The sequence below is a fragment of the Anopheles ziemanni genome (assembly GCF_943734765.1).
Source record: "Anopheles ziemanni chromosome X unlocalized genomic scaffold, idAnoZiCoDA_A2_x.2 X_unloc_139, whole genome shotgun sequence".
NCBI lineage: Eukaryota > Metazoa > Arthropoda > Insecta > Diptera > Culicidae > Anopheles > Anopheles ziemanni.
This window is the reverse complement of record NW_026689751.1, coordinates 23,356-30,000: the sequence shown is the minus strand read 5'-3', so window position 1 is coordinate 30,000 and position 6,645 is coordinate 23,356.

Here is a 6,645-nt window from a genome sequence, read left to right as displayed (position 1 = left end):
TGGGGTTGGTTGAGGACTTGGTGAACAAACACTTGATATACACTCTCCGGATGTACTTCGGGTGTCACCTGTTGTCCGAGACCACTTGCATGGTTAGCAAGCGTTGTGATTCAATGGCCCTACCGGGCAAACACTTTGGGTTCGCAAGGACTTGGAGTGCCGGGACGGGTTGGCGGATCCAACACTCTGGGTACCTCCGGGTACTTGGGGTTGGTTGAGGACTTGGTGAACAAACACTTGTTGTACACTCTCCGGATGTACTTCGGGTGTCACCTGTTGTCCGAGGCCACTTGCATGGTAGCAAGCGTTGTGATACAATGGCCCTACCGGGCAAACACTTTGGGTTCGCAAGGACTTGGAGTGCCGGGACGGGTTTGCGGATCCAACACTCTGGGTACCTCCGGGTACTTGGGGTTGGTTGAGGACTTGGTGAACAAACACTTGATATACACTCTTCGGATGTACTTCGGGTGTCACCTGTTGTCCGAGGCCACTTGCATGGTAGCAAGCGTTGTGATACAATGGCCCTACCGGGCAAACACTTTGGGTTCGCAAGGACTTGGAGTGCCGGGACGGGTTTGCGGATCCAACACTCTGGGTACCTCCGGGTACTTGGGGTTGGTTGAGGACTTGGTGAACAAACACTTGATATACACTCTTCGGATGTACTTCGGGTATCGCCTGTTGTCCGAGACCACTTGCATGGTTAGCAAGCGTTGTGGTCTAATGGCCCTACCGGGCAAACACTTTGGGTTCGCGAGGACTTAGAGTGCTGGTAGTGGTTGGCGGACCCAACACTCTGGGTACCTCCGGGTACTTGGGGTTGGTTGAGGACTTGGTGAACAAACACTTGTTGTACACTCTCCGGATGTACTTCGGGTGTCACCTGTTGTCCGAGACCACTTGCATGGTTAGCAAGCGTTGTGGTCTAATGGCCCTACCGGGCAAACACTTTATGTTCGCGAGGACTTGGAGTGCTGGTAGTGGTTGGCGGACCCAACACTCTGGGTACCTCCGGGTACTTGGGGTTGGTTGAGAACTTGGTGAAGATACCCCTGTCACCTTGGTCGAGGCCACTTGCATGGTCGCAAGCGTTGTGATACAATGGCCCTACCGGGCAAACACTTTGGGTTCGCAAGGACTTGGAGTGCCGGGACGGGTTGGCGGATCCAACACTCTGGGTACCTCCGGGTACTTGGGGTTGGTTGAGGACTTGGTGAGCAAACACTTGATATACGTTCTTCGGATGTACTTCGGGTGTCACCTGTTGTCCGAGGCCACTTGCATGGTCAACGGTTGAGGTGGTGATGGCGGGTCGGTGCTGTAGGGTGCCGGCCTGTTGGCTGCCTTGGCCGGGTTGGTTGGTTAACACTTGATTGGGCTTGCACCCGAGGGTAATGGCACTTGAAGGTGGGTACTGGCCGGCTGACCTGGTGTGATGGTTGGTTGGTGAACACTTGGCGGTACTTGCACTTGGCTGTGCTTGGACTTGAAGGTGGGATCCGGCTGGCCTAGGCCATTGGTGGTTGGTTGGTGGGTTAGCCCTTAGCTGGGCTGGCTGGCTGGCTGGCCATCGGTGGTGTGGTGTGGTGAGGTGTGTGGAGTCGAGCATCGCGCGCCGTTGCCTTCTTCGGAGTGTTGTAGGTACGCAAGTGCTTGCAATGCAAAGAGGTTGGTGATGGAGTGACATTGCCTTCACCATGGAGTTGCGGGTACTTAGGTACTTGCAAGGAGATGGTGGTATGGTGGTGTTGCGTGTGTGGTGTTCGATTAGAAAGATATAATTTCTAAGTCCGGATTAGTGCTGTCAGTGGGGCCGCCGCTAACAGGTCCTGCACGGCCACCGTGGGGCTTGACTTGGCGCTATTCCGGACTTGGGGCGATCACGATGTCCCCGTGCGGGACTTAGAAGATGGAAGAACACAAGTACCCTTATCCCATGACTTGTGAGCGATTGGCATACGTTACCACATGAAGAGAAAAATTGGCTAAGTCCCGGATCCATATTATATGAAGAGAAAAATTGGCTAAGTCCCGGATCCATATTATATGAAGAGAAATATCGGCTAAGTCCAGGATCCATATATAATAACCTAATAATCGGCTAAGTCCCGGATCCATATTATATGAAGAGAAAAATCGGCTAAGTCCAGGATCCATATATAATAACCTAATAATCGGCTAAGTCCAGGATCCATATATAATAACCTAATAACAGGCTAAGTCCAGGATCCATATTATATGAAGAGAAAAATCGGCTAAGTCCGAGATTGGGTCTGTCAGACATACACTTTCAAGATACCACACAAGCAAGCAAGATGGCCTAGTGATGGAACCATATAATATGAAGAGAAAAATCGGCTAAGTCCGAGATTGGGTCTGTCGGAAATACACTATCAAGTTACCACACAAGCAAGCAAGATGGCCTAATGATGGATCCATATGATATGAAGAGAAAAATCGGCTAAGTCCAGGATCCATATAATATGAAGAGAAAAATCGGCTAAGTCCCAGATTGGGTCTGTCAGAAATACACTTCCAAGTTACCACACAAGCAAGCAAGATGGCCTAGTGATGGATCCATATGATATGAAGAGAAAAATCGGCTAAGTCCAGGATCCATATAATATGAAGAGAAAAATCGGCTAAGTCCCAGATTGGGTCTGTCAGAAATACACTTCCAAGTTACCACACAAGCAAGCAAGATGGCCTAGTGATGGATCCATATGATATGAAGAGAAAAATCGGCTAAGTCCCAGATTGGGTCTGTCAGAAATACACTTCCAAGTTACCACACAAGCAAGCAAGATGGCCTAGTGATGGATCCATATGATATGAAGAGAAAAATCGGCTAAGTCCAGGATCCATATAATATGAAGAGAAAAATCGGCTAAGTCCCAGATTGGGTCTGTCAGAAATACACTTCCAAGTTACCACACAAGCAAGCAAGATGGCCTAGTGATGGATCCATATGATATGAAGAGAAAAATCGGCTAAGTCCAGGATCCATATAATATGAAGAGAAAAATCGGCTAAGTCCCAGATTGGGTCTGTCAGAAATACACTTCCAAGTTACCACACAAGCAAGCAAGATGGCCTAGTGATGGATCCATATGATATGAAGAGAAAAATCGGCTAAGTCCCAGATTGGGTCTGTCATAAATACACTTCCAAGTTACCACACAAGCAAGCAAGATGGCCTAGTGATGGATCCATATGATATGAAGAGAAAAATCGGCTAAGTCCAGGATCCATATAATATGAAGAGAAAAATCGGCTAAGTCCCAGATTGGGTCTGTCAGAAATACACTTCCAAGTTACCACACAAGCAAGCAAGATGGCCTAGTGATGGATCCATATGATATGAAGAGAAAAATCGGCTAAGTCCCAGATTGGGTCTGTCAGACATACACTATCAAGTTACCACACAAGCAAGCAAGATGGCCTAGTGATGGATCCATATGATATGAAGAGAAAAATCGGCTAAGTCCCAGATTGGGTCTGTCAGAAATACACTTCCAAGTTACCACATGAGCAAGCAAGATGGCCTAGTGATGGATCCATATAATATGCAGAGAAAAATCGACTAAGTCCCAGATTGGGTCTGTCAGAAATACACTTCCAAGTTACCACATAAGCAAGCAAGATGGCCTAGTGATGGATCCATATAATATGAAGAGAAAAATCGGCTAAGTCCCAGATTGGCTCTGTCAGACATACACTTTCAAGTTACCACACAAGCAAGCAAGATGGCCTAGTGATGGATCCATATAATATGAAGAGAAAAATCGGCTAAGTCCCAGATTGGGTCTGTCAGAAATACACTTCCAAGTTACCACACAAGCAAGCAAGATGGCCTAGTGATGGATCCATTTGATATGAAGAGAAAAATCGGCTAAGTCCCAGATTGGGTCTGTCAGAAATACACTTCCAAGTTACCAGACAAGCAAGCAAGATGGCCTAGTGATGGATCCATATGATATGAAGAGAAAAATCGGCTAAGTCCGAGATTGGGTCTGTCAGACATACACTTCCAAGTTACCACACAAGCAAGCAAGTTACCACATGAAGAGAAAGCCGGCAAAGTCCGGGAATGTTACCACATGAACTGGAAAATGGGCAAAAACCTACCTTCACAGGGAACGTGAATAACTAAGGCTGTAGACATCGGATCGACAAGCCAAAGACTGATATGGAAAGGAAATGAGTAGTACTAGCTTTCCTGAGAGTTGCAGAGCTTAGACTGCATATGAACGAAAGTTATTAAGCGTCAAAGTCAGAGAAGTTACCCAAAGGAACACAAGTTCCAACTTAGAGCATGTATACCGCCTAGACGGTTAGAGGTACGGCCAGGCTGAGGAATAAGGAAATGTTGGCCAACATGTTCCCTAACTATCCCCCGAAGACCGCAAAGCAATCCAACATCAACCAAGAAAGTTATAGCCCGATCAAGGAAACACCTACTTTGCACCGATATTGCACCAAATACATGTACCAAGCACCTTCGGTTGCATACCTGCAGGGGTTTACCATAGTAGGCCATGGAAGACCGATATACCGAACATAATCACTTTCTATCTCCTCGGGTGTTTGAGATAGCGCTTTGCGGTACAAGAACGAAAGTTAGACTTTATCTTGGTGCATCTTTTTGCCCAAGATCACAAGACCCTATCTACCAAGGCAAGAAAGTTGTGTGGGGACAAAATGTCCAAAAGTGCCCAAAGTGGCACACTTGAACCATATATTCGAGAAAAACACAAGTGTGGGCCCGAGCTAGCAAGTTGAAATGTTCTGACCGTCAGTAGCCCTAGTTGAGGTGCACTTATCATTATATGAGGCCAACGTGCCAGCTAGTCTCTAAAGGGGCGATATGGGTGTTCCAAGGTTTGTACCCAATTGAGGAAAAAACAGGGTAAGGTACGGTGTACCGCGAATAACTCGGGCTATAGATGTCCGATCGATGAGTTTGGCATATGTATGGAAAGGTCTCGACGAGACCTAACTACCCTGAAAGTATGAAGGCAAAGACTTGAATGACCGGGAAGTTATTAAGTGCACAAGTGGTAAAGTTGCACCAAAGTCCATGTTACCCGAAGTGGTACATGAACACCCAATATTCGACCAAAACACAAGTTTAGAGACGAGCTAGCGAGCTACATTGTTCAGACCGTCAGTAGCCCGCATCAAGACACGCATTTCATTATATTGAGCCTAGCCGCTAGCTCGACTCGAAGTCGGTCATATGGTTGGTTGATGGTTTGGACCGACCACGTGGTGTACCAAGGTGATGTACCTTTCATGAATTAAAACTCTAACTGTATGGCACTGAGCGACAAGCTAAGGTGTGATTTGGAATAGTCTTGAGTGGGACTATTTAGGAAAAATGCGAACAAAAAATCACAAAGTCCTTGGGCGAAGCTATTAGCGAAACATAGAGCAAATTGGTACCAAAAACTATGGAAATGGGACTTGAGTCAAAAATAACCGCAAGTTGGAGAAGAGATAGCAAGCTTGCGTAGAACAATTATATTTGGTGCATGGTATCACCAACAAAAAAGTATATGGGGCCAAGGTGCTGGCTGGCCTCCAAAGTGGAGATATGGGCGAGACAAAGTTTGTACCCAAGTACGAACAAGTATGGAAAAAACAGGGTAAGGTACCAAGTACCATTAATAACTTCGGCTGTATATGGCCGAGCGAGGCAAACGGCTCACCGTTGGAAAGGTCTCGGGGAGACCTATCTACCCTGAAAGTTTTATGAGGCTGAGTTGAAAGACCACGGAGATATTAGGTGATGATGGTCCAATTCGGGGACCAAGTCGCAGGAAATGGCACTTGACCAAAATCACCCTTGGAAGGTAAATACCGGCTTACCGGTAAGAGATAGCGACTTGGCGTAGAATATTCATAAGTTGGGCGTGTAGAGACGCAACTTTCATTATATGGGGGCAACCCGATCAGGGTGCTCCAAGTCGGTCGTTTGGTCGGTTTATGGTTTGGGCCGACCACGTGGTGTACCAAGGTGAGGTAACTTTCATGAATTATAACTCGGTCAGTTTGCCACCGAGCGACAAGTTGCAGTGTGTTTTGGAATGGTCTTGAGTGGGACTATCAAGGAAAAATACAAGTAGAAAATCAGCTTGTCTATGGGCGAAGCTATTAGTGAAACATATGGCAAAATGGGTCCGAAAACGAATGAAATGGGACTTGGACCAAGAATAACGGCAAGTTGGAGAAGAGATAGCAAGTTTACGTAGAACAATTATATTTGGTGCATGGTATGACCAACAAAAAAGTATATGGGGCCAAGGTGCTGGCTGGCCTCCAAAGTGGAGATATGGGCGATGCAAAGTTTGTACCCAAGTACGAACAAGTATGGAAAAAACAGGGTAAGGTACCAAGTACCATTAATAACTTCGGCTGTATATGGCCGAGCGAGGCAAACGGCTCACCGTTGGAAAGGTCTCGGGGAGACCTATCTACCCTGAAAGTTTCATGAGGCTGAGTTGAAAGACCACGGAGATATTAGGTGATGATGGTCGTATTCGGGGACCAAGTCGCAGGAAATGGCACTTGACCAAAATCCCCCTTGGAAGGTGAATACCGGCTTACCGGTAAGAGATAGCGACTTGGCGTAGAATATTC